The sequence below is a fragment of the Parasteatoda tepidariorum genome, chromosome 12 (assembly GCF_982258835.1).
Source record: "Parasteatoda tepidariorum strain Cologne lab strain chromosome 12, Ptep-v5.0, whole genome shotgun sequence".
NCBI lineage: Eukaryota > Metazoa > Arthropoda > Arachnida > Araneae > Theridiidae > Parasteatoda > Parasteatoda tepidariorum.
This window is the reverse complement of record NC_141766.1, coordinates 64,717,795-64,745,355: the sequence shown is the minus strand read 5'-3', so window position 1 is coordinate 64,745,355 and position 27,561 is coordinate 64,717,795. Positions and strand designations below refer to the sequence as shown.

The following is a 27,561-nucleotide window of genomic DNA, read 5'->3' as shown; positions in this document are numbered from 1 at the left end:
TTTTCCATTATTTCAGTGTTTTTTCCCATTTTTTGGTTTTGGGGTTTTCCATTCTGTTTTGTTTCTATTTTTTCCATTGTGTTTTTCCGATTCTTTGCAGTGTTTATTTTCTATTTCCCATTTGTTATCCATTTGCAATTTTCCATTCGTATTTTCTATTATTTCGGTGTTTTTTTCCTTTTTTTTCCAGTGGGTTTTTTCCATTCCGTTTTTTTTCTATTTTTTCCATTGTGTTTTTCCGATTCTTTGCAGTGTTTATTTTCTATATCCTATTTGTTATCCATTTGCTATTTTCCATTATTTCAGTGTTTTTTTTTCGTTTTTTTCCTGTGGGCTTTTTTTCTATTTTTTGTTTTCGGTTGTTCCATTCTGTTTTTTTTTCTATTTTTTCCATTGTGTTTTTCCAATCCTTAGCAGTGTTTATTTTCTATTTCCCATTTGTTATCGATTTGCTATTTTCCATTCGTATTTTTCATTATTTCAGTGTTTTTTCTATTTTTTTGTTTTCGGTTGTTCCATTCTGTTTTTTTTTCTATTTTTTCCAATTCTTTGCAGTGTTTATTTTCTATTTCCCATTTGTTATCTATTTGTAATTTTCCATTCGTATTTTCTATTATTTCAGTGTTTTTTTTCGTTTTTTTCCTGTGGGCTTTTTCCATTGTGTTTCTCCAATTCTTTGCAGTGTTTATTTTCTATTTCCCATTTGTTATCCATTTGCTATTTTCCATTCGTGTTTTCCATTATTTCAGTGTTTTTTTTTTCTATTTTTTCCTCGTGGATTTTTTCCATTATGTTTTTTTCTTCTTTTTTTTCCATTGTGTTTTTCCAATTCTTAGCAGTATTTAGTTTCTATTTTCTATTATTAAATTTATTATATTTCAGCTTTTCAGGATTTGCTCAATTACCCCACATAAATGAATAAGTGTGACTCATTGGAATCACCCAGATTAATTCCAGCATTGCCTGACTCATTTTTGTGAAGCAGCATAAGAGGAATGGCAGCTTTTGAAAGATAAAGATTGTAAGTAGAAAGTTCCATCCTTATTTTTCTGTCTTAACTGTTTTATGCATTGCAATTTTTTAATTTTACACACCAATCATGGAACAGTTTTTTTTTAATAACTTATTGGAGATTCTAACTCTCTTAAGATCTCCCAAAAGACGCCCTCCTTAAAAGCATCATCCTTAGTGCAAAAGGATTTTCACCTCCCCCCCGTCTACTTTTTAAAGAAGAAATTATTTTTAAAAATGATCGCAATCAGAATTTTTGAACTCCATATAAATTCTATTAGTAATTTTTACCATTTTAAATGAATAGCTTCTCTAGTAAAAGATTTGGTTTCTATATTTTATTACTTTAATTTTATTTATTCATGCCAGTGAAGGATTTTAACTTATTACTTATTAATTTATTATTTAACCTAGCAATGTTGGTAGGTTATAACAAACTATATCGGAATAATTTCCATTTGCCTATTTGCAGGTTAACTTCACTCAACTTCTGCTTCAAAACGTTGCCCGTTTTAGAAAATCGTTATCTCGCTCCCGCATCCCAAAAATTTTCGTTAATTCAAACAAAAGTAATGACCAAAATAGGTTTTAGATAATTTTTAGCCCAATTTAGAAAGTCATTTGGTCAACAAAAACTTTCGATAAATCACCCAACAAAAAAGTCTGACTGAAACAAGTTTTTCTACCAGAAGTTGTAATTCTGCCTCTTGAAAATCATGAATTTATCGTAAGCGCATTCGTCTGAACGAGTTACGTTAGAGCAGTGGTTCCCAAACTTTTTTGACCCATTGACCCCTTTTTATAGTCAAGGCTTGCCCACGGACCCCCAAGTGAAAAACTGCATATATGCACGGTATAAAAATTGCAAATTAAAAAAAAGACACTTTTTGTTGGAGAACTATTTATTGAAATTATATCTTTTGTTTAAAATAAAATAAAAAAATTAATGACTTGGATGAACTTAATGAGATTTTAAGAGTGTATTTATATCCGGCTCATTGTTTGTGAGCACTAATTTCTAATCATTTATTTATTATTTTTTCTTTTTTTTGTGCAAAATACTTTGCAAAAATACTTCTCTCATTCCCCAACAAATAGTGCTATTGCCAGTACTGCAGTATGTTGAGTGTTAATAGTTTAAGTAGTTAATAGTTAATAATGGTTTAAAAAATCTTCTTTAGATTAATATTTATATACATATTTTTCACTTCACTAAATGTTAGTGTTCATATTACTATATTATTAGTGTGTAATATTATTTCCAATTTTAAATTTCTCTTTTTGACTTACATGACTATGCATAATGTATCAAAACTTTACTCATAGCCTAAAAAAATGTAGCAACAAAATCTCCGTAATTTTATTTCTCCAATGTTGGCAGGTATGATTGTGTTCAAAAGCGTTCGCAGGCTGCACATACGCAGTCGGCAGGCCGCAGATTGTGCACCCCTATGGAAAAAAAAGCATCCAAATGTATTAAACTTTTCCAATACTTTTCAATTCATTCAAATGCTTACAAATGAGCCGCGATGGCTCAGGAGATAGAGCATTCGCCTTCCAATGAGTTGAACCGGGTTCGAATCCCAGTCGAAACGAATTCTACATCCGGCTTGCACTGACCACAGTGCTGACGTGAAATATCCTCAGTGGTAGACGGATCATGGGTTAGAGTCCCCTTGCCGTCAGGCTAACGGTGGGAGGTTCTCGTAGTCTTCCTCTCCATGTAACACAAATGCGGGTTAGTTCCATCAACAAGTCCTCCACGGAGACAAATTTCTCGATAATTGGAAGTAGATAATTTTTTAGTAATTCCTAGAATATTAAATGTTCGAATAATTGTATCTAGAACTGATGTTATTCATTCTTGAACTATTCCTTCATTCGGAGTAAAAGTAGATGATATTAATTAAATCAGTTATTTTATATTTTTAATCGAAATGGGTTATTTGTAGGACAATGTTCAGAGATTTGTGGGGCTAATCATAGATTTATACTTATTTTAATTTCAGTAATTCCTCAAATTGAATTTATGAAAATATGATTATGAAACAGTGACCGAATTTAGGTGATAGTCTCTTAAATTAATTATGTAATGAGTAGTTGAATTAATATTAGTTTCTCAAACTAAAGATGATTTTCATTCCACAATTAATACCTTTATATTGAATTCTATCTTCTTTTATTTGTAGTTTTGTTATTATTATCATTTATAAAAATTTATGGTAATTATTTAAATATAAGAAATTTTTCGTATAATATAAAAGGATTAGAAACAGAAAAAAAACACATGATATTGATAAATTTATTTCCTGTGTTTGATCCTACATCATATTTTGGTATTTCAATTAAATTAATAATTATCATATTAGTATATATAATTATATTTACTAGATTTTTTAAGATTTATTGAATATATTTAATTAGAATAAAGAAATTTTTAGTAAATGTAAGTGAAGTATTTAAGGAAGTAGCTAATTTTAAAAAAATGGTGCGTGGAGTCCCTCCGCGCGGAAGAAGTGAAACTTCTTAATGTGGAAATGAAAATAGGAAGGGGTAGAAATTGATTTTTAGTGAAATCATATTGTTTCTTTAAGACAAACTTTATTAACAATGCTTACAATTCACAATTGATCGCATCTCTTAATTATCATTTTCGAGTGGAAAAATATCCAAATCTATAACATTTACAATAGGATTATGATAACTAAAGTAAGATACGAAATGTTTAAGTTCTATTTTTTCAATATTTCTTGTAAAAACTGCATCAATGGTAGTTGGTTGTTGGATCATTCCTACCATTTATCATTTCCAATCCAAATTTGTCTTTAAGGAAGCTTCAGGTAACGAGAAATTCACATTGAAATCTCCTGCAAGGATCACAGGCCGCTCACAATAATCAATTTCTTCACCAGTAACGTCTGCCAGAGCTTGTGAACACACTGTGGATAGTGGCAATAAAGATTTTGCAATAAATAATTTAATATCCCTCATGGCTGCATTTGGTGAAATATAAATGGCAATTAGAAAAGAGAAAACCTAACAATCAATTGATATTCACAAGAGACGTACCTTGACATAACCTTAAATCCATCGCATTGTTCGTGGCATTGTTTTCACTCATTTTTTACAATTGTTATCCACTAAGTTTGAAAATAAAAAATACAGCCCTATTAAATTATATGTGTATCAAATCAAACTAAAATATTTATAGAAAAACAGTACTTTTATGACTTTTATTATTTTTATGCTAGTCAGAACCAAAACAATATGGAAATGAATGAGGGAAAACTGGATCCTACCACGTGTTTTCCCGGCCAATAAAAATGTAGCGTTAAACGTTTAACGCAACCTTGTTGGAAGTCGCATAAGAAGTATCATTTCAAAAATATTCTGGAATTATTTGTGTAAGATTAATTAGCTTTATATATTATATCAAATTTGATAGGTTTATTTCCATTTATTTTTACTGGAACGGCTCATGTTATATTTACAATAGGACTAGGAATTGTAATATGAGAATACGCTATTTTACAATAGGATGATTTAAAATTTTTATTTGTAATGTGGCTCATTTAGCTCCTGAATCGATTAGACATTTAATACGATCTTTTACTTTATCTATTCGACTAGCTGCTAATATAATAGCTGGTCACTTAATTATTGGATTGTTTTCAAGAATCAGATTATTAGAATTAATTTCTTCTTTAATTTTTCAGAGATTATTATTATTATTAGAATTTGGTGTAGCTATTATTCAATGATCTGTATTTAGAATTTTTTTTATTATTGTATGCCATTGAATATTATTAATTATTGGAAATTATCCTTATCATACAGTAAATATTTCTCCTTGACCATTATTTATTGGAATTAGAATTTTGTCGTTTACATTAGGAAAGGTAAAAATATATATAGAATATAATTTATTAATAGTTAGATTTATAGTAAGAATAACAATTTCAATTTCACGGTGACGAGATGTAGTTCGTGAAAGAACTCATTTAGGATATCATTCTAGAGTAGTATTGAGTGGACTTACATTAGGGATAATTTTATTTATTATTAGAGAAGTATATTTTTTTTTATTTCTTTCTTTTGATCATTTTTTCATTCAAGATTAAGACCTACTATTGAAATTGGTTCATTTTGACCTCCTACTGGAGTAGAAGCATTAAATGCTTTTCAACTATTGAATACTGTAATTTTATTGACTTCAGGGGTAAGAGTAGCATTATGTCATCAGGCTATTTTAAATGAAAATTGAATTATAGCTAAAAATTCTTTATTAGCAACTTGATTATTGGGAATTTATGTTTTGATATTGCAAGGATTTGAGTAGATAGAAACTTTATTTGGAATTAGAGATTCTGTATTTGGCTCAACATTTTTTATGGCTACTGGATTTCATGGATTTTATGTTATTGTAGGGACTTTATTTTTAATTGTAATATGAATACGAGTAACAAAAATTCATTTTTGTAGAAGACATCATTTTGGGTTTGAAGCTGCAGCTTGATGTTGACATTTTGTTGATGTAGTGTGGTTTTTTTGTTTTCTGTAATATATTGATGGGGTTCATAAATAAATAAGTATATTATGTACATTTAATTTCCAATTAAAAGGAGAATATTAATAATAATTATTATAATTGTAAATATTTTAATCATAATTGTATATATATTTTATATCATATAAAATAAATTATAGAATAGAATCATCTTCAGGATATGAATGTGGATTTAATTTTATATCTAAGACTCGAGTTTCTTTTTCTTAACGATTTTTCTTAAGTGGTATTTTATTTTTAATCTTTGATGTTGAAATTTTATTATTATTATGTTTTCCTTTTTTAATATATAGAATGATATTTTCAAGAATATGTATTATATTTGTTTTTATCCTAATTATATCCCAACTACTCACCACCAAGCAGGTCACCCACTAAAAGAAGAAAAATTTAATAATGAAATAAATCGAGATGCTTACATTGAATAAAGTATTTCTAAAATCGCATTTTTGAGAAACGAATTAAGTAATTTTCTTTTTATTTTCTTTAAATATGAGATGATTTTAAATTTAACGCTCGAGATTTATTGTATTAGTTAGTATTTCCCCATTGTAAGAAGAGTCATTAGATAAAAATGCCGTTCGACAACCACTTTCGGCGTGCTTTTTTTAAATCGCCAAATTTGGGAATATTTACGCTGCGCTCCTGAGAGTGATTTATGGTATTAGACATTTCTCAGAGAAACGAATTAGAAATAAATACAAACGAAATTTTCTTATTTTTATTTAATTTGTGATATTTAAAGTAAAAGTAATGATACCTTATATTGTCACATATCAATTTAATATTGATGAAAAGCGTTATAACACGATAAATTACGAATAAATGCATATTATTGTATATTCTATCATTACTTTTTTCTCTATAATTACATATAATTAAACATCTGATCCCAAAGGTGGAGTTTAATCACAATCCTTCAGAGTTATCAAAAGTTTATTAGTTAGAATGTAATGAATGTAAAATGTTCCAAAGTTGCTCAAATTTAAGATTTCCTACCTCTATGAAACAAAATATTAAACGAAATGGTTACTCTTGAAGAATTAATATCAAAGTTTTACACAATGCTTCCCGGTTCATTTTAGTTCAAATTTCATTGCAAGAATTGGAATTTATTTACCGTTGAATGCGGATATGAAAAAAAAAAATCCAAACCTGTTTGAAATACCCTAAAATGCGTTGAAAATGTAAATATAAGAAACAACTCCAATACTCACCAGGTTATAAAACTGGTTTTGATGTCTGATTCGTAAGATTTCGATACCGTTTTAATTTTTCTTAACACAATTATCAATTTTAGATTCCCCATACTAGGATACTTTGGATGTTTCCCCATACTTTGGATGAGGGTTAATTATACAAAACACTGCCTGCAAATATTTTGACTTATAAGTTAGGAAATATTTTTTGTGTAGGATCATAACTAAAGGTCACCATGATTTAGCTACAACAGGACAATGGCAAGGTAGTAAATGAAAAAAATTTCCCAGAAGGGAACAAACTCAAAAGGTAACATTTGTAGATATCTTAAAGCAAGCCACAATTTATAACTATATTTTTTGCTTTATTTTAAGCCATTCAAAAGCAAAATGTCCCCGTATGAGAAGTTATATGACATAACTAATACATTTTCAGCGCTCAACTTCATTGTGTATTTGATACCTGAGGGTTGTTTATGTAGATCACTGTTTATAAGTAATTTATTTTGTAAATGAATTCCATGATACTAGTGCTAAAACACAATAATATTTTATTTAGTCTTGTCCTGAGTTACTTATACTACTTATGAATACGTGATTTATGTAATGAACTGTAAGGGTTCATTACTTATTGAAGAATAAAGTTTTATTATCTATTTAATCTTTAGGGTTCATTATTACAGTTTATTTGATATGACAGATAAAACCATGGTTAAAACTGTCAATTGTCAAAAATTTGCCAACCCGGGTTTTTTTCTATAGTGTGAATTTGCTGACTTGTGAGATAAATTTTATTTCAGTTATATCTAATCACAATTTGTCCAAAAAATTAAGTTTGGGAGAAAAAAAAACACCAAATAGTTCCCAAGAAATACGAAACGCTTTTTTTGTTTGTTAAAGCAGGGGTTTGTCAGAAATCTCAGGCAAAAAATAAGCCTTCATTCAGAAATAATAAGTAGTATTGGTTATGATAAATAGAAGAAAAATGCGTAAAAATGACATACTAATGGTATGTACAAAAGTCGAGGAAAAGTATGTACTACAAATGTATTTCCTCAATTGTCTAAAAAAATACTTTAAATATTTTGAGGTATTTTTCAGTATTTTTTTTTATTTATTTAATTTTAAATATTTTTGAATTTTTTAGAAAACTAGAATTTTCTGAAGGTGTTTTAGCTGAAGCTACTAGTAAAAATCTTGAACTAAAAGGTTATTTTTTTGATGCATTACCTGAAGATCTCCGAGCTCCCCGTCTTGTTCGAGTTGGTCTTGTACAACATGCGATTGCAGAACCTACTACCGCACCAATATCAAGACAAAGAGAAGCCATTCATAATCGTATTCGGGAGATTGTTGAAATAGCAGCACAGTGTGGAGTTAATATTATATGCTTCCAAAAAGCATGGAGTAAGAGAATGCTTTTTTCATATTTCAAAAATAGTTTATTAGTTTACAGTTTATTAGTTTAAAAGAATAGTTTTTTTTTATTATTTGGAACATTAACCTCATAGCATTGTAATATAGAGTGGGAGAATTAAGGTTTTTTTCAGGAATAAGGAAGTGGATTATTTTATGTGTTACTTAATGGAAAAGCAATTTAATAGAAAAGACGGATTCATTCCAATTTGATCTGGTAACTTGTACAAATTTTTAATGAGAACATGTTTTTCAACTTTTTTATGTCAACAAAAACTCAATCTCCTTTCATTCTAATAACTTTGGGATATTCATTTGAAGTTTTATTGTCTGTTATTGAGTTTTCCTATACTTAGCTTATATGCTTAAAAAACATACTTTATATATCTCCCAATTTAGTTAGTTTGTTAAAAAAAAGTCGAAAGAAAGTTTTTGATGTAAAAGATTAGTTGAAAGAAGTAGGGAATTTCAATTAATTTTTAGAGAAAAGAAAATCTCTTTTGTTCATCTAGGGCAGTGGTCGGCAAACTTATTAGCCAAAGAGCCAAATATGAACATTACAACAATTTTTAAAAAAGTTAGGAGCCAAATCTGCTTGTTTAGTAAACTTTTATTACATTAAATAAGTAGTACGCTAAATAAAACTAAATTTCATACTTAATAAACATTTATTAATGCGAACAATGTGCTTGTATCTCCTTGGAAAGTATGAGTAAGTCAGGTTTGTATGTTGTTTTTAATTTTAAGCCAATTTGTACCCCCACTACTTTAGAAAAAGTATGCGCGCATGCTTGTGGTACCTTTGTATCACACCGGAGTACGCCGAAAACATACGAACAATTTAAGCCGGTAGCTTGTACATGGTTTGTGTTTACGTTTACGAAAACTAAAAAATTAAACTCGATGTTCGTTACGTATTTTTACAACAATATAAAATTCTAATTACCTATCTATCTTTTAACTTAAACAAAAAATTATACATGTTCTCGATTTATAGAAGAATTTTAATGTATCAAAATAAGATGTAATTTTTTTCTTACTAATTTTTTTTTAATGAAATATTATTACGCCTTCCGTGGATATTTGTGCCAGAGCCGCACTTAAGGAGCCAAAGAGCCACATGCGGCTCTGGAGCCGCACTTTGCCGACCACTGATCTAGGGGAATTCATTCTCATTGTTGGTACAGAAACTGAACGATATAGTTTATGATGCCACACTAGGCATTGCATATTTCCTAGGCTTCAAAATTTTGTAAATTTTTTTTAATCATTCTTAATCGAATTTTAATTAAATTAAGCCAATTATTTAATTTTTATACATTTTATAAAAAGCTAATATAAAATAATCTTATTCGTTTCTTATCAATCAATGTAACAGCTAATTTTTTTTATTTCAATACTAAAGTAAGACTCATTAATTTACTGTTGCAACTAAATAAAAAACAAAAATCTATTTTTAACTCTTTATTCTTTATTTCGTACCACAAAAATGTTTCAGTTACATAGTTATACTAATTCTAACAGTCTTTTTGGCGATTCGCTTTTGCCAAATTATTTTCAAATTTAATGTTGATTATCTTTTGATAAATCACCAACCATGGATCTCTTCAAATAATTGTCCACTGGGAACAATTCATTCACTTTTAATTTTGAATTATTAGTAGTTGAATCAGAGGCTTCGGCCTCCTAGTCCCAACCGTTAAATAGATATCTTTACAAAGTATTCTTGACGCGAAGAGAATAATTTTCTTGATTCCTTTGAGGGACTTATTTTCTTTATTTTTATAATTTTAGAATGTGGGTACGTTCAAATTAAGTTTTACATTATAAATCAATTTTTTCTAAATGATTATATTAATTTTTCTGGGATAAATATCCTTACATCGTATCCAAATTGAAATGTATCTGAAACGGCCATAATACTTTAATTCTACAAATAAACTACCTCCCACTAACCCCTATGGACTAAGAATTTGAACTAAACTGCTACTACATAGTTATTAATGTTTTGGGATTATATTTCTGGTGTCATAAAATCAGTTTTGATGATACAAGTGTCATAAGCATGTTTGGTTTGAATTATCAAAAATTTGTTTAATGATCTAAGAAAAGAAGGCAAAGGTTAGTCACTGGGGAAAAAAGATTACGTCTATAAACAGTATGAAACCGTCAAGCATGAAAACATACCAAACCTATGCATAATCTAGCATACATATTTTTTTTTTACAAAAATCGAAATTAATAAACATTAAAAATTTTTATTGTTGAAAACATTAATATTTTGTGGATGTAGTAATTTTCTGAATATTAATTATCTGAGTAGTAAACTAAGTGTGATACAATGTTTAATATTTTATAGCAATGACATTTTCCTTTTGCACTAGAGAAAGATATCCGTGGTGTGAATTTGCAGAAAGGTGTCCTACGACACTCCTTTGTGCAGAGGTAATTTATAAAGGTTTTATTTCTATGAAAGAAATGAGTATTATATTTTTTAAATGTTCAATACACATGTTTGATTTTTAAACAGTTTATCTTGTTTATTTATCTCTATTGAAAATAAGTTATTTTTCCTCTTCATGTATATAAACTGCTGTTTGTAGAAAATGCAACACCATGAAGGAATCATCAGAATCAAATGAAAGTCGCAGCAAATGTCAATTATAGGATATTATGCAAATTAATAAAGTTTCAGAGCCATCGCGCGTGCGTGGCGCGCGCAGCGCCCTCTGAATTGATGCTGAAAGCGTATAAATAAAGTGCTGTAGCGGGACGTTGAAAATAGTCTATGATTATTTGTTAGTGGCAAACGTTTAGTGAGACCTGAGTATGCCTCCACGACGGAAGAATAAGAAATTCAAGCAACTTACGGAGTTTGAACGAGGGAGGATAATCGGCCTTCGAGAAGGAGGATTTTCCTATCGCGCAATAGCAGCTCGTATGCAGCGGAACAGTTCCACAGTGATGCGAGTTTGGAAGCAGTGGACCGACGAGCACCGAACAACTCGAAAAACAGGCACTGGACGACAGAAGGTGACGTCAGAGCGCGATGATCGACAGCTGCTCCGCATGGCGGTGAATGATCGCACAGCTTCCTCCAGGCAGCTGGCAGCACATTGGTCTACTGCTACAGGTGTACAATTGTCGGCTTCGTCAATTCGTCGTCGTCTGCTGCGCCGTGGATTGCGTGCAAGGGTGCCATTATACAGGATTCCCCTCACGGCGGATCATCGACGGCTGCGTCGGCAGTGGGCTCTTGAGCACAGAGACTGGCGAGCTGATTGGCACCAAGTTGTCTTTTCAGATGAATCACGCTTCAATTTGTGGACCCATGATGGCCGTGTTCGTGTTAGACGTTATGCCGGTCAACGCTGCCTTCCTGAGTGTATTATTGAACGACATAGTGGTCGAACACCCGGAGTTATGGTCTGGGGTGCGATTTCGTATCATGGACGATCCAATTTGATACGAATTGAGGGTAATCTCAATAGCAACAGATACGTCCGTGAAGTGCTACAGCCCGAAGTCGTTCCTTTCCTTCAAGGCATCCCTGGAGCTATCTTTCAGCAGGATAATGCACGCCCACATGTTGCGCGGACTGTTAGAGACTTCTGTTCAGCACAACGCATGCAACTTCTTCCTTGGCCTGCTTATTCGCCGGATATGTCGCCTATTGAGCACGTGTGGGATATGGTTGGTCGGCGTCTCACTCGTGATCCGCGTCCTGCAGTTTCCAAAGACGAACTTTGGTTGCGCATACAAGCGATATGGAATTCTCTTCCTCAAGCAGATATTCAACATCTGTTTGACTCCATGCCACGTCGTATAGCAGCACTTATTGCAGCGCGTGGTGGCTGCACCAAATACTGATTTCGGACGCTTAATTTGTTTCTTTTGTTTTGAAAATTTCATCATTTATTTGTATCAGTACAAGTCGTTTCTGCATTAAATTTCATTTGATTCTGATGATTCTTTCATGGTGTTGCATTTTCTACAAACAGCAGTTTATAATTGATATAAAAAAATAAACATATAAGTATTAAAAGTATTTTTTTTCATAATGACTCTTTTGAATATTCTTCCACTAATCAACCATCAATAATTAGGTGAATATCGAAGGATTTATGAAATTTCCATAAAGGTATACTGATAGGATGCTAATTAGAAAAAAAAGTATATAAATAATTTATGAACCAAACACAGTGACATATAAATAGTGTAATATCGCACTCTGTCCAAAGAATAATTTCCCCAGACTCCTACAAAGGAACGTCTTTTCCTCACAGCCACTTCGTGCTAACTCTCACATATCTTTATTCACTACATCTACACTTGATCACTGCTCCATCACAACATGGAGGCATGACAAATAGTTTAATATAACACGACAGTATGACTAATGTGGTTTCACAATATAGTTGTTATAGTTAACATATTTAACATCCCAAAATAAAAAACTATTTCAATATATTAATTTTGTTTCTTTATATTTTGTAGTTAGCTGTGAAACACAATATGGTTATTGTATCTAATATTGAAGTTACTGAGATGAAACTTATGGAGATACTATATGGAATACAGCTGTTGTCATTTCAAGCTCTGGAGAATATTTAGGAAAATTTAGCAAGAATCATATACCACGTGTTGGCGATTTTAATGAAGTAAATTTTCAATTAATAAAAAAACATTTTTTTCCTAATTATGTTAAAGAAAAGTTGCAGATAGTTTGAGATTATCAGTTGAAAATACTTATAAAAAAAGTTGCTGTTTTATTATTACCGTGTTACAACAACAACAAAAAATGCTTCAATTTATGCATAGTTTCATGTTTAGCAAATATTTCTTATGAGCAGAGATTCGGTCATGTCCTACATGCTCCAATCAACTAGACTACTTCAATCACCTTCTGAAATCTCACAAGAATTGACTGTATAAATTGCTTTCTTAAACTTGGCAATTCAAGTTATCTTGTTTCTTAATATAATTCTGGTTAGAAATACGTTATTTAAACATATTTCTAACCAGATTACATTTACATACATTTTAAGGAAATTTGTTTTTAAAAAAATTAAATTTAAAAGATATTTTTTTCAATATGAAATTTAGTCAAAGACTATTAAATGTGCTATCATAAATTTATTCTGTGATTTAAAACAGTGTCTGGCATTTTATTAAATTTATACATGAAGCATTTGATTCCTATAAGCGGATGATCACTAATAGCATATCTAATTTGCATAAGAACAGAATAATATTATTTTTGCTCTACAGTATGAGCATAACTGTGAAATAGGATTCAGTTATTCATATTTGTGCAAATTTATAAAGCTTAACTTTCTTCTGGAAATTTCAAATAAGTCAGTAGCTAAAATTCAATGTTAAAAGAGTTGAAGCTAATCCTAGTAAAAGTCAAAGAGAACCTTTTCTATTTATCTGTCAGAATAGGTATAAAACTGAAAGCTAGTCCCTATTTTGATTAGAAGAAAATTCCTCATATCCTGACATCAGGCCTTTCTGCATTCTGACAAACCCTGAACCGCATGTCTAGAGAGGTTGAAAATAATTTGACGTATAAGGGGAAGAGGAAAAGAACCTAGCGTTGTAATAAAACACCTGATAATGGACAATTTCTTAGAATGCAGATGAAAGGCATTGTAGTGCACCTTTCGACTTAACAGCTTTATTTCACTTTTCAGCTTAACAGTTCTATCTCACTCTTTGTTTTGATGGTCCTGCAGTGGACTGATTGTAAAGACACGGTTCCCAGCAGAACACCAAAGTCAAGCATCAATGGCTTCGGTCAGTAAGTGGGTGGGTGACAACTTTGATCAGCCTGCTTAGGGACCGAGGGTGAAGGTATTGGTCCTCCTTAAACTGTTCTACCATAAAGTGCTTGACTTTGCGCAGTTCGATGGGCTACCAATGCAGGGGAGCTATCCACTCTGCAGAGGATCAAAATTGCGATGGCATGTCTTCAGATCATTCTCAGGGATGTTTTCCAGACCGTTGCCAATAGCCCATTATGCAGCTCTCGTGTGACGTAAATAAAGTACCTGCCTTTGTTTTGATTTAGATTTCTTGCTGTCATGAATCTGTATTGATCTTGTATTGAAATTTTTTCATGGATATCATTAGGAAATTCTGGGGAAATCTTTGCAAGTTTAAACTATAAAATAATATCAATAACACTGGGGTACAAATTTTTTGTTGCATTTATACAAATACTTGATCTTGCCTAATTTGGGTGTGGGAATTTCTAATCTGAAAAAAGTTTGGCTTTTGAAGCTAAATATTTCTTTAAAATCACATTTTTAGTTAATTTTTTCTGTTAAAATGTACAATTTTTAAGGCATTGTATATAATAAGAAGTCATGTAAATATGAGGATGATTCTCTGTGGCAGTTAGGATACAAAATCAGGATTAAAATTGCATAGGCACTTCCCTATTATGACCTGTTCAAAAGTATGCAAAGAAACAGTTCATTAGCACTCCAAGCGGAATATGATTTTCCCCGGCATGGGTTCCTATGCAATGTTTATCCAGATGATGTGTCCTATCTTCCTTAGAAGTTTGTCACAACATATATGTGACCCCTTGTTTATTTTTACATTTGAATTGTACATTTTGCTAAAAATGTCCATTTAAAAAAAATTGCTTGTAGAGAGAATCCGATTGCTGATTTGAAACTGGCGTTCTGAAAAATCTCATACAACAAAAAGCTGTTTTTTTCCTTATTGTAATAAGCTTATATTAAAATGAATCCGCTGTATTGCATCTATAAAGAAGATGGACTTTCTAAATTATCCTACAACTTATGAAACAAATTATAAAATTGACTTCATTTTCAGGAAAAATTGCAATCAACATCTGTTATGGAAGGCATCATCCACAAAAGTGGATGGTTTATGGACTTAATCGTGCTGAAATTGTTTTTAATCCATCAGCTACTATTGGAGACTTAAGGTAAGCTAAACACATATTTTTTTTTTGTTTGCTGTCAAAAATAAAAGAAGTGTATTGATAAAACTTAATGTTTTAAGTATATGCATGTCTTAAACATTCCAAGAGAAATTTTTAATAAAATATTCTTCTAAATCAGTATTCTCAAAATATATTACAGGTTTTAATTACTATTGGTGGTTATAGTTACTGATAATGTCTTTCATGATAACTGTTATGTATTAAGTAATACAGTCAATTGTTGATAATAATACATAATTAATAATATGTAATATGGCCAGAGATTTAATAATTGTTGTATTCATGAGTGTATTTTATTCAATATCATTGCTAGGCACTTTAATTAAACTGCAATTTTATGGCGCTTTAATTTTTGATAAACTCCCTTCAAGCTGAAAACAGAAAGTTTTTGGTCTAAACATTGGAAAGCAGCACCACTGCTGCAGAGATATTCGTTCCCTTTGACCAGAGATAAATTATCCCAGCTGTCTGCGGCTAATTAGTGGAAACCATTAACAGCGCAGTAGCAAAAGTTGAGGTGACAAAAGTTTTTTATTCTTCTTCGAAGAGCTTTTTTGGCTGCTAGAACCAGGAGAAAACAAACAAGCTCATGTTGCGGGGTGGCATATGGATTTCTCCTGGTAGACTGTAACGTATTTTTTTAACTATAAATATTTCTTTTTATCCCCTTAAATTTAATATTAATTAAGTGCCTTTTCTTTTATTTTATGTTTAAATTATATATGTATTAAATATTCTCGAAATGTTATGTGCACCAGCCTTATCACTAGATTATCAAAATTATGCTATCTAGATTTTTACTTAACTAATAAACTTAGTAACTCTAATAATGTTGACTATTATTTCAGCCTGAATTAACTTTTACTAATAAGGTTTTTATAAATCAAATATTTTTGTTTTGTTTTGGATTTAACATCCTAGTTTTTTCTTGGTAGCTTAAATCAATCTTTACTTGTCTTTTCTTTTTGCTTATGTTGTATCTTAAGTTTTTATCTATACAATCACAATACTAATCATAATAAATAGATACAACATAACTAGTTAATATTTTACTTCTAAAAAAATTACTTTCGAAATTTCGTTAATATTCTCTCTTGTTGATTAATCTTATAACAATAATATAATAATTTTTAAGGTCTTATTTATTTAATTGCATGTTGTAAATGAATAAATTTTCCAACATTTCTAACTCTAAAATAAATTTAAGTACGGATATTAATGAATTAAATATTTTTTGTAGTGAGGTAAGCTAATTTTATGCATTCACATTTTCTAGTTTTGTGTATAACTATTAATGAAGCCATGATTTGTGAATTGGCAGATTTGAAATAAAGAAATTATCAATAACTATACTTAAATTGATGAGTTTCACTAAGCAGGTTGGCTGGTAGTGACCAGTGGCATTAGAAACAACAACAATATAAATTTTAATTTATACTTTCAGAAAAATGTTATCAGAAATACATATTGTGAAATTGTATGTAGAAAGAAAAGAAAGTTTAATTTTTTATATATTCTATTCCACTAACATACCTGCCAATTTTTGATCCCTTCCATTATGATTTTTCCCAGTGGTAGTAAAATGGAATTAAAATTTCAATTGTTAGTAAAAAAATAAGTTGTATTTCAAGAAGCTTCAGCTGACAACCATGATAGTAACACATATTAACATATATGCTTAATTTTTTTAAGAATACTGGTTATCAAAATAATTTAAAATATAAATTTATAAAAGAAAAAATAGTGTATATTTACTACCACTTTAAATATAAAATTAAAATTTTACGCCAAATGCGTAAAAGCTGGTAGGTATGCACTAACATATAACAAATTTCAAATTAAGATTGTTTCAAACTTGTTAAATCAAATAGAAATTATTTATTTTTATTTAAGTATTTTTTTTTTAATTAATTTTTCCAAAATCTATATATTTTTTAAAATTTTTTTCCAAAATTTAAAAAAGAAATGTGACTTAAAATAATTTATAATATAAATTATTATGACTTTTAATTTAAATTATAGTTAAACTGCAAGGACAGCTCAACTTTCAAATTAAATTTTCAAATGTTTTTTTTTCTTCATTTTTACATCAAATATTAGAAATCAATTACATCAGAATACATTGATTTTTCCTTTCTTTTCTTTAATTGTTTTTTTTCGCATAAAATTTTTAACTTTTTCAAAACAAAACATAATAGGACAAACAATTTTGTTGTAATAAGCTAAAAATATTTTTCTTTTCATTTAATTCAAAGCAGTTTGCTTAAAGAGTTTTTAACACAATTTTCCCACCAATTAGTCTGTTTATTTTCATCTGTAAGAAATTGGTTTCTCACTATGTTGTTCAATTCAGAGAAAGAAAAATTTCTTTTTCTCTAAAAGAAAAATTTCTTATCACTCAAATGTTAGTTAATGCTACTATTATAAAGCACCAAATTGCTTCTTCCTTATCAGGGTTGCTATTAAACTTCTCATTCATTCTGATGCAATTTTCACCACTAATATTTTGGTAACACTATTTCTTACTATATGTATACATTTATACTTATTTAATTCATCTTAAATAAGATTTTTTAAGGCTCATTCTAAATAAAATTAAATGTATCCTTTTAACAAGAATACATTAAGTTGCAATATGGTTAAAGGAATTGTGATCCAAAGCATATTTATATTATTATTTTTTCTCTTATCCACAGTTTGTTAACATGTTTAAATATACTGAAACTTTTTCTTCCAATTATTTCTTTTGTTAAAATCATGAATGATTTTGAACAAAAAGTATGCATAATATCTTTAATTGGTGTAATATATTAATAGTGAACCCATGTGGCCCATAGAGACATGATGTGCTGCTATTGCCAATAGCTATTCTACTTGTGCAATCAATCGGGTTGGAACTGTAAGTAATTAGTTTTAATGTTCATATTTAATTTAATTTGTATTTATTTCTGTGATATTTATTATTCTACTTCCTTAATGTCAGTTGTTTATTTGCATTGTAATATCGTTATAATGGTTTTAATTAAAATAGGTTTTTATGTTGATATTTTATTTAATTAATATGTTTCACTTTCAAATTTCATTTATATTTTTGAATTATTTATTTTTCTGCTTTTTTATTAGTTATTGTTTATCTACATTGCTATATTATAAAAATAGTTTCCATAGTTTAACTTCATTTATATATATGTTAACTTTTAAATTAATTATTTTTTTTGCCATTTCTTGGTAAATTATTTGAGCTCCAATGTATATATAAATGCTCCCAGCATTAAATAAAATTGCCTTCAAAGATAAAGAGGCTAGAATACACCACTGGGTTTTTTTTGACTTAAAATTCTCATTTTTCTTTAATAGAATCTAACAAAGTATGGTAACTAAAAATGAAAATTATGCCTTGTGCGATGATAACTGAAAATTGTAAACATTTTTTGCTTGTATGGTGCTTCTACTAGAAATTTATTGCATCAAAATCGTTATTATTTATAATCGTTATTATAAATTTATTCAAAATTGTTAATAAGCAATAAGTATAAAAGTATAACCTCTTCGATTCTTTTGGAAAATTTTCTTGGTTGTACACATTTTTATTTATTTATTACAATCGTATTGTGTTAGAGTTCCAATGTCTCCCAATATAAATGATTAATTCACGATTCATGTGAAATTTTAAAAAAACCTAGATTTCAAATCATATTTCAAGCTTGAACTTGTGAATCCGAAACGGGTGTATTCACAAACGCAAGCATGAAGCCCATCCCTCAAGGTTGAGAGAATTGAACCTTACCGAAGAGCGAATGGTGACTATCCGAACCCCTTTCATGTAAATACGGGAACTGGGTGTTGATCACCAGTTAGAGATAAAAGGATCCATTTTCAACGTACCCAGTAACTTGCCCAAGACCGTAGAATGTCTTCCATGCAATATAAATGATTAATTCACGATTCATGTGAAATTTTAAAAAAACCTAGATTTCAAATCATATTTCAAGCTTGAACTTGTGAATCCGAAACGGGTGTATGATGCAACTTACAATTCCCATCAAACACCACTGTACCAATCCGAAAATGCTAATATTGATCTCGATTGGCTGTTCAAAGTCTATTCAGTCGTGAAAGGAATTTACACAGAATGTTTCTGAGCTACACTTAAGTATGTCTGCGAAATTGTGTACAGAGCAGTTCAGATGAAAACACAGTAAAGTTTCTTTTCCCCAAAAAATTAGACTATAGCCATTTTGTCAATGGATAACCTGTGATCGCTTTGTGGCGATCATAATTCTTTTCATTTTGTAGTGAATCGTATTTTAAATTTTTATTAATTATGGTATTATTACTTTTAAAATTTTCAGTACTCTTAAGTTGTTTTATGAGAACTCAAAAATAATTAGAGGCAATATTTTAAAAAGAGTTTGAATTGAGGGGTTTTTAATATTTTAAATGCAGCAAAAAAAATCCAATTAGTTATGTAAACAAATTCAGATTTGTCATTCCAAAAAATTTTAATTAATATTTTAAGGATTTTTTTTTGTAAACAATTCAAATCCGAAAATTTAATAAAATCATATTTGTTAAATCTTAGGAATTCAATAACCATGTAATAATTTACTTCTAACAAAAATGCGTAGCTTCTAAACTCATTATATTTACATTTCAAAATTACTAAAAAATATTTTCAATCATTTCATTAACGCTAAGGAAGTCATTTTGATAGCTTTTTAATTTCAATTAGAAAAACAATGATGAATATAATGACACAATTTCTTAGAATTTTGTGACTTTTTGTACAACGTATAATTTTTTTATTGTTAATATTTACTAATAACATGTTACATAACTGTAAATTATATAAAAAAATTTTAACATTAATTTTAAGCAAATTTCTCTTTCAACATTAGTTATTCTTTAACAATCCAGTTATTTTGGCTACTTTTGGGCAATATAGGTGTATACTAAGTTTCAGTCTTTCTAGTAATGAAGAAATACTAAGTCAAATAACAAAAAAGAACATTTTTAGGGTCCATGCATTAATTTACGCATGTAATATGAATTTATTTTAGTTTTCCTAGCTTGCTTAATTTTTTACATATGTTTACACAAATTCGGTATGATCAATAATATTAATCTTTTATTTTAATCTAAAAAATACATTCAATAACATTTTCGAAATAATAGTTAAATTACAATTTTGAATTATTTTTTTTACATAATTAAATAAAGTAATTATTGATTTAAAAATAAAATGAGCCTCTTAATACTGAATAGCTTAAAAAGCGTGTATAAATTGTTTTTGTGGTGGCTAATGTAATCAAGAAACAAAGTTCTTCATCATCCACTAGTTATTTTATCATGATCTGTTAATGTCTTTGGAAATTATTTTGCACTTTGGTAATGTTTTTATGAAGAACTTTTAACAATAGGAAGACATTTTTTTTATTAGTGTTCATATCCTAATTACAGTGTTGGATTTTGACGTCACAAGCGGCTTTTGATTAAGCACGTCAAAAATCTGTCGAAGGATTTCAAAAATTGTCGGACAAGTTTCTTTGTTAACATTGGGGACGTTTTATTAGCCATCAAATCATGCACAATACTTGCATTCTATACTACCATAATTAACATTTATATTATATACCGTTTATTAAAAATATAGCCAAAATCGTTAAATTATAAATGGGGTTTTCTAAAAACATGGTAATCTTAATATAAGTAATAACTATGAGTTGTTAATTATTGTCAATCTAAATATTGATTTTAAATATTTTATGCCACAATTTAGGTAGATTTTTTAGATTAAGTAAAACAAAAGTGGTCGCCAATAATTGATCTTAACTTATTAAAAAAAAAAAGCTTCTTGACTCTTAATGTTTGTTATTACTACTTACGCTACTTATGTGTAGATTCGAAGATAATGTCTAATCATGCGAATGAGGTTTTGAGGGATATTCAGGCAGCCAAAGAAAACTTTTCCGTCTAAAAAAGTTCCTACAAAACTCTTTATTATTAAAAAATGTGTAACTTTGTATATTTTTACTTGTTAAAAAACATTAAATGTTAATTTGTGTATTTATTAGTTAGAATTCCTTAAGTTTATGAGTGGTATCTTTAATTTAATAAACTATTACTTTTGCAATATACAGTCGGACCTCTATTTAATGAAGTCGCTGAATCCCGATAGAAAGTTCGTTACATGAAAAATTTGTTAAATAGAAAATCACCTTTTGAAATACTTAAGCAACACGAAACAGGTTTCAAATTCATAAACATTGGACATAATTAAAATAGTAATTGATACACCTTTGTCTTGTAAACTAGTATCTGCTATTTATTTTGCAAATCTTAGCCATAAAAGAAATCTACGAGTAAAGCAGGAATAGAGCAAAACATTACCCAGTGTTACATTATCATGCTACATACATTTTCAACTAAAAAAGCTGAATTTATTTACGAAATTATAGCTGCATTAATTATAAAAGTAATTTTAAGCAAACTTTCATACCTCATGCGCTCTTATGTTGAATTGATTAAATCCGCCAATTTTGTCCGAGTTTTTCGTTTGAATTGCAAACAAAAAGGGATTTTACTGCTTTCTCGAAAATTTGAAAGTCAATTCAATGTCATTTCCCCCCATAAAAGCATGCGTTAGCAAGTTTGAAATGTTCAGAAATAATAATGGGAAATAGGGAAAGTGGATCACAAAGAAAAGTTCGCTATATAGAAAATTCGCTTCGATATTTGGAAGTTATTTTACAAAGAAATTTTCATAATGTTTTTGGTTCCTTGACAAAAATCGGAAAACTGAGAAATTCGCAAAATGGAAGTTTCTTAAATAGAAGTCCTGCTGCATTTAAACTTCTGAAAATTTGTAACATATGCTCGTTTATTGAAGAATTCAAACAAGTTTCTTGTATAATTTTAACTTTCCAAAAATATTTTTTGAAAGGTATGGTACTAAAAGAAAGAGAAATGATAAAATTTTGGTGGAAATTTCGATAAAATATATTAGGGGCAGAGATTTTTCTGCACTCCTGCTTATATGTGCAGGAATATGTCCTGTAAATCATGAATATAATATATTACCTTATAAGTAATCTAATTATAATTTACAAAGTATATAAATGTTTGATTAAATAAGTTATAATTTCTTAAATCAATCTATTTATAGGTTTAGTTGAGTTACTATCAATATTCAGTACAGTTATTAAAATTAATTTCTTAATTATCTGTTATTTTATAATGTTTTAATAGTTTAATAGGTCAACATTCTAGTCTATACAGCTGAGCATCAAACAAAACAACAGTTTCAAATATCGGTCTTATTCATATTAAAATAAACTTGGAATACAGATAGCTCTAAAACTACTTTTTTGTAATTCTTTGCTTTTGGGAAAAGAAGAGTAAAAATGGAAGTAAATGAAAAATGATTTTACATATATAACAAATAAGATCATTCTTAAGTGTTTTTGTATTTTTATTTTTAATAGTCTAACAATTTTAGTTATTAGATAAATATCAGTTTGATATATTTTTATTTATAATTATTTAATATTTTCCGCACCAAAATTTCAGATTTTGGTAGTAATTTTCAAAATAAAAAGAGTTTATGTTAAAATAGCTCAATAACATAAGTGATGTGTACTTGTAATTTTACATGTATGGTAATTTAAAAATACTTCATATTTATAATAGCTAATAATTATCATTACGCCAAAATTTTGAGTTTTTGACAATTGTCAAAAACTATGTCAAAATGGTTTTTTGACTTTAAAACTAGATAAAACCTTCAACTGTCGAAAACTTGCCAAACCGGTCAAATTATGATATTTTTTATAGTGCTTAAAAATATTTTTTGCGTGTTTGAAAGGTGCTTATTTCTGTTGAAAAATTTGATTACGCACCCTGAATGAGATTGACACTTATGAATAAAGAGAAAGTTGGACTTATTCTTTAAATTGCATATTTTATTTTTGAGAAATATTTATTTTTGCTTAAATTTAGTTTCAATATTTTGTCATTTAAAAGTTTTTAATCTCTGTACGTTATTAAGGAATAAGTTACGTAGTAAAAAATATGATGTATGTCGTTCATAATTTCTCTTTGACACTTTATGAATAAAGCCTATTATATACGAGAATTCAGTCAGGCAAAATGTTTGCTAGATATAAATCTGTTAAAAAAAATTTTTTTTTTTGAATATTCATATTCATCTTTAATCACAATTAAAAATGTTAAAAAATGTAATACAAATAATGAAATTTTATCATTAGTTACAAACCTTAAAGGAAAGCCAAGGATTTTTTTTTCTGAATGTCAGTAGCCAGCATGCTGATGGACAAAAGTGATTTTGGGCACTTTCAATTTATGCAATCTTCTATCAATAATCTATGCATTTTTCTGCAAGTTTATATATAAAACTGTGTTATAAAATGTATTTAGTTATTAAAAGTTTAAGTCATCTGTGAAAAATTAAAAATAAAAATATATATTCCACAATATTATATGCCAAAATATACAGACCAGTCTTTCACATATGTTTTTCAAAATGTTCTAAGCTATTCATCCTGCTGGAAAATGCTATTGCTTTTGAGGGAAGTTTTATAGGCCACATTTCATTGGTTAAACTTTTTCACTGTTGCAATTGTCGGATATTTCATTTAAGACATTTAAGGAGAACTCCAACATGATCCTTGCCCATAATTGTTGGAAAACATTAACACAGGATATTTGTCTTACAATTCTGAGGAATTAAAAAAAATTAAAATTGTGTTATCGCCAGCTTATTGCTTATACTGAAATAGGCATTCATACACACCTGCAGTGAAATGTGAGTGAGCATATTTGTTTTAAGTTGCGTAATAAAAAATAGTTATGTTTTAATTAGAAGATTTACATAAAATGGTCAATTCCACTGAATATTTTCATAATATTTAAATTTCATTTGTCTAGCTAGTCAGCCTAGTTTGAGTTCACCTAAATAATTCTTTTTGATGTGTGTTGGTTCGATTAGTAAGTTCGATTTGCAAACAAATTTTATTTTAAAAATTAGTATACTCTGAATGACCGAAATTGGTGGTTGTTAACTTCCACCGGTGAATGTTGACAATTATATATTCGCTAGTAAGAGTTCGAAATATATACTACAGTTCGACTAAAGTAAGAATTCCCCTAGTCTTTTGTCTGCACCCATGACGGTGACTATGGTAACGAGATATAACTATTGTACGTAGAGGTGTGGGGTCACTGCTTAGGACAGGTTTTGGCTCTGGTCGGCCAGAGAAAATTAATCTTTTTTTTTCGGTCTATTGTGTTAGCCCTAAAGAGAATAGAAGCTATTCCGCACTGAAATGCGCTATTCTAGTTTTCGTAGCAGCAGACAGCCTCAGACTTTGTCGCGGGGGGAGTTCTTACCATAGACAAATTAAAGTGCCTACATCCATGTTTTTTTAAAGTCAAGTTTGAATTTGCACTACGGGAGTTTAGTCTTAGTTTCTATATTTATTTCTGATATGAAGCTGAATAATGGTTTTCATGGAAATGAAAACAAATGCTATAAACGTTATAGATATATGTTGCTATGAATGACAGAAATTGGTGATTGTTGACTTCCGCCGGTTAAGTTGACAGTCACATAATCTGTTTGGTAAATGTCCGAATTATAAACTAGGTCCAGTTAATTGCCTCTACCCGGTATACATTTGTCCGGTATGATCTACATCAATGTTTTTTTAAGGTAAAGTGCCACTTCCTAGTATGCATTTAACCGGTACACACTGATATTACCCCAAATCTATTTTCATCAGATATTAAAATGTCGAATTCATATAATAATACAAAAGAATAAGTTAATATAAAATCGGATATAAGAAATATTCTGGACAATCACCAAAACGATTATGTGATTGTTGACATTTACCTGTGAAAGTCGACATTCTCTTGATTTTGGTTATTCACGGCAACATATATATGCAACCTAAATTAATGATTCTTACTTTTTGTATCATAAAAATAACTTTACCGACTCCTATGTGTATCATATCTTACTGAACTCGTAAATTTTAGTGTTGTTGAATACCAAAATGGTGGTCCAAAACTATCTTTGATTCTTTGTGTAGGAAAACACTTAAATACCAAGAAATTATGTACAGTGATTCACTTTAGTGTAAAGCAGTTGCCACCATTTTCGGTATTGAGATAACTTTTGCTCTACACAAGTCAAAATTTTTGATGGTTTTCCATTGATGGAACAACATAATCTTGATGGTAACCATCAATAATTCTATCATGAAACATTATATTTTTTGATAGTAACCAACAAAAGTAAATATCACTTCAATCTAGGAATTCGAACTGATTTATGATGTTTCAACATAAGAATAGCAATTTGTTCTTGTAGTTTGTTCCTTTTGAGCTCTCCTAATTTCCATCACAGTATCTTAGAAATCAAATGTTGGAACGATCATGAGCAACCATCACCTAAATGTAGGAACTGATTTATGATGGTACAAAATAAAAAACCCAGATTGTTTTGATGGTATTTTCCTGAGAACCAACACGAATTCCCATCAAGAAAATATATAGTTGAAAAAATCACGGATCATCATTGGTTTTTGATCCATGAGAGTAAAACTTCTCTTGATGGTTAACCGTCATAGTATTATTTTCCATCATGGAATGATGGAAGTTTGTTGGCATACCGAAAACCGTGAACATGTAATGGAAAATCTCGAATGATGGTGACCATCTTGAATCACACTGAAACTATCAAAAAAACTTTAATGCTACCATCAAAAATTTTAATACGGGAAAATTTGTAACAAAAAAACGATGTCTCTTGCAGGAGAAATGGTTGTTGCAGTTGGAGGGGAAAGATGACCAAATTTGTCCTCCTCAGTGTGTCTTTATCGAATGAATAAGAAGTGGTTGACTCTATCATGCTCACCTTTTGCTATCAGCTAGCACGTCAGTAGCTACCTCTGGTAAATTTATATTTTTAAATAAATCTTAAAAGAAATATTTTTTATTTCAAGATTTTTCTTAGAAACGTTCAGGATCTTTAAATAAACCAATAACAACTTTCATAAACCAATAGCAACTACTAAGATTTCCCTCTTTCCCTAAATTAAGACATTTTACGGATTTTACTTTGCCAGAGTTTCCCTAATATATAACCAAGGAGCACAACTTTTCGTGTTCACTTTTTTACTCACTCTCATGACTGCTGTTGTCTAATAATTAATAAATACATTTTGTACCCTCCTTCCCGACCTAAAACCTGTTTCAATCCTTCCACTCGGCAACGACGTTATATATATATATTTAAATAAATCTTTAAAAAAATATTTTTTATTTCAAAATTTTCCATAGAAACGTTCAGGATCTTTAAATATTCTAATTTAGAGCATTTTTTGATGGCGTGTACTTGGGTTCATTTCCTATTGGCCTCAGAATTGCTCCTCACTTATCGCTACCCATTGGGCACCTGTGGCTAAGCCTCGACGGTGGAGTATCGACGTCCATGTCATTGAACCGCAAACCTCTTTATAGGGCTGGTAAAATTTTTTACCGTCGTTAAACAACCGACCCAATTTTATGGGTTTACGGCTACTAATGTTCAACTGCATAGCCTTGTAATTTTGAACCTAATCCTGAAGACAAGGGAGCTTCTGCATCGAGTATTGGGAGAAATTTGACTTCACTTTTTGATGGAGCTAACCCGCGTTACATGGACAGGAAGACCACGAGAACCTCCCACGGTTAGCCTGACGGCAAGGGGACTCTCACCCATGATCCATCCGTCTACCATTTAGGATATTTCACGTCAGCATTGTGGTCGGTACAAGTTGGATGCGGAATTCGCATCGACTGGGATTAGAACCCGGTTTGCCTCATTGGAAGGATAACGTGCTATCTCCTGAGCCATCGCGGCTCAGGCTGGTTACATTCACACAATCACCCAGATGAAGGGACTTTTCTGTACCTATCTATCTCTATTTCATAACCATAAATTATTAAATTTCTAAATATAATATTTTACTTATTTTAACCTAAATTAATACAAAATAAGGAAAAAACTATAAAAAATATGTTTAAATAAATGAATAAGAAAATATGCTTTTTAAACGTCAAATACCATAGTTCATGGAAGTATTAATTATTTAACATTGTGTTATCTATAAAAGTTAAATAATCAAGCCATTTGATGGGTTTTTAATTTAAAAAAAAGTTCCTTTTCTGAATGAGTTCTTATAAAATTAGAAAAGTTCTTCCAAAACTTACTTAAATCAATATGACCTGATTTTTAAATTTTCAAGGTTGATCTTTCAAATGGAAAGCTAAAGTTATTTGTCTAGAAAATATTTAAAATAGTCAACTGCTCCCAATTTTAA

The 27,561-nt window shown here is 29.5% G+C and overlaps 1 pseudogene across 1 annotated transcript; it reads left to right on the top strand.

Moving 5' to 3' along the window:
- Positions 1-810: 810 nt before the first annotated feature.
- On the top strand, positions 811-26,146 carry LOC147801126 (beta-ureidopropionase-like; annotated as a pseudogene). The gene is made up of 7 exons (XR_015430783.1): positions 811-1,021; positions 7,925-8,184; positions 10,578-10,638; positions 12,691-12,854; positions 15,043-15,157; positions 17,993-18,074; positions 26,013-26,146. The product of XR_015430783.1 is annotated as a beta-ureidopropionase-like (transcript).
- Positions 26,147-27,561: the final 1,415 nt, after the last annotated feature.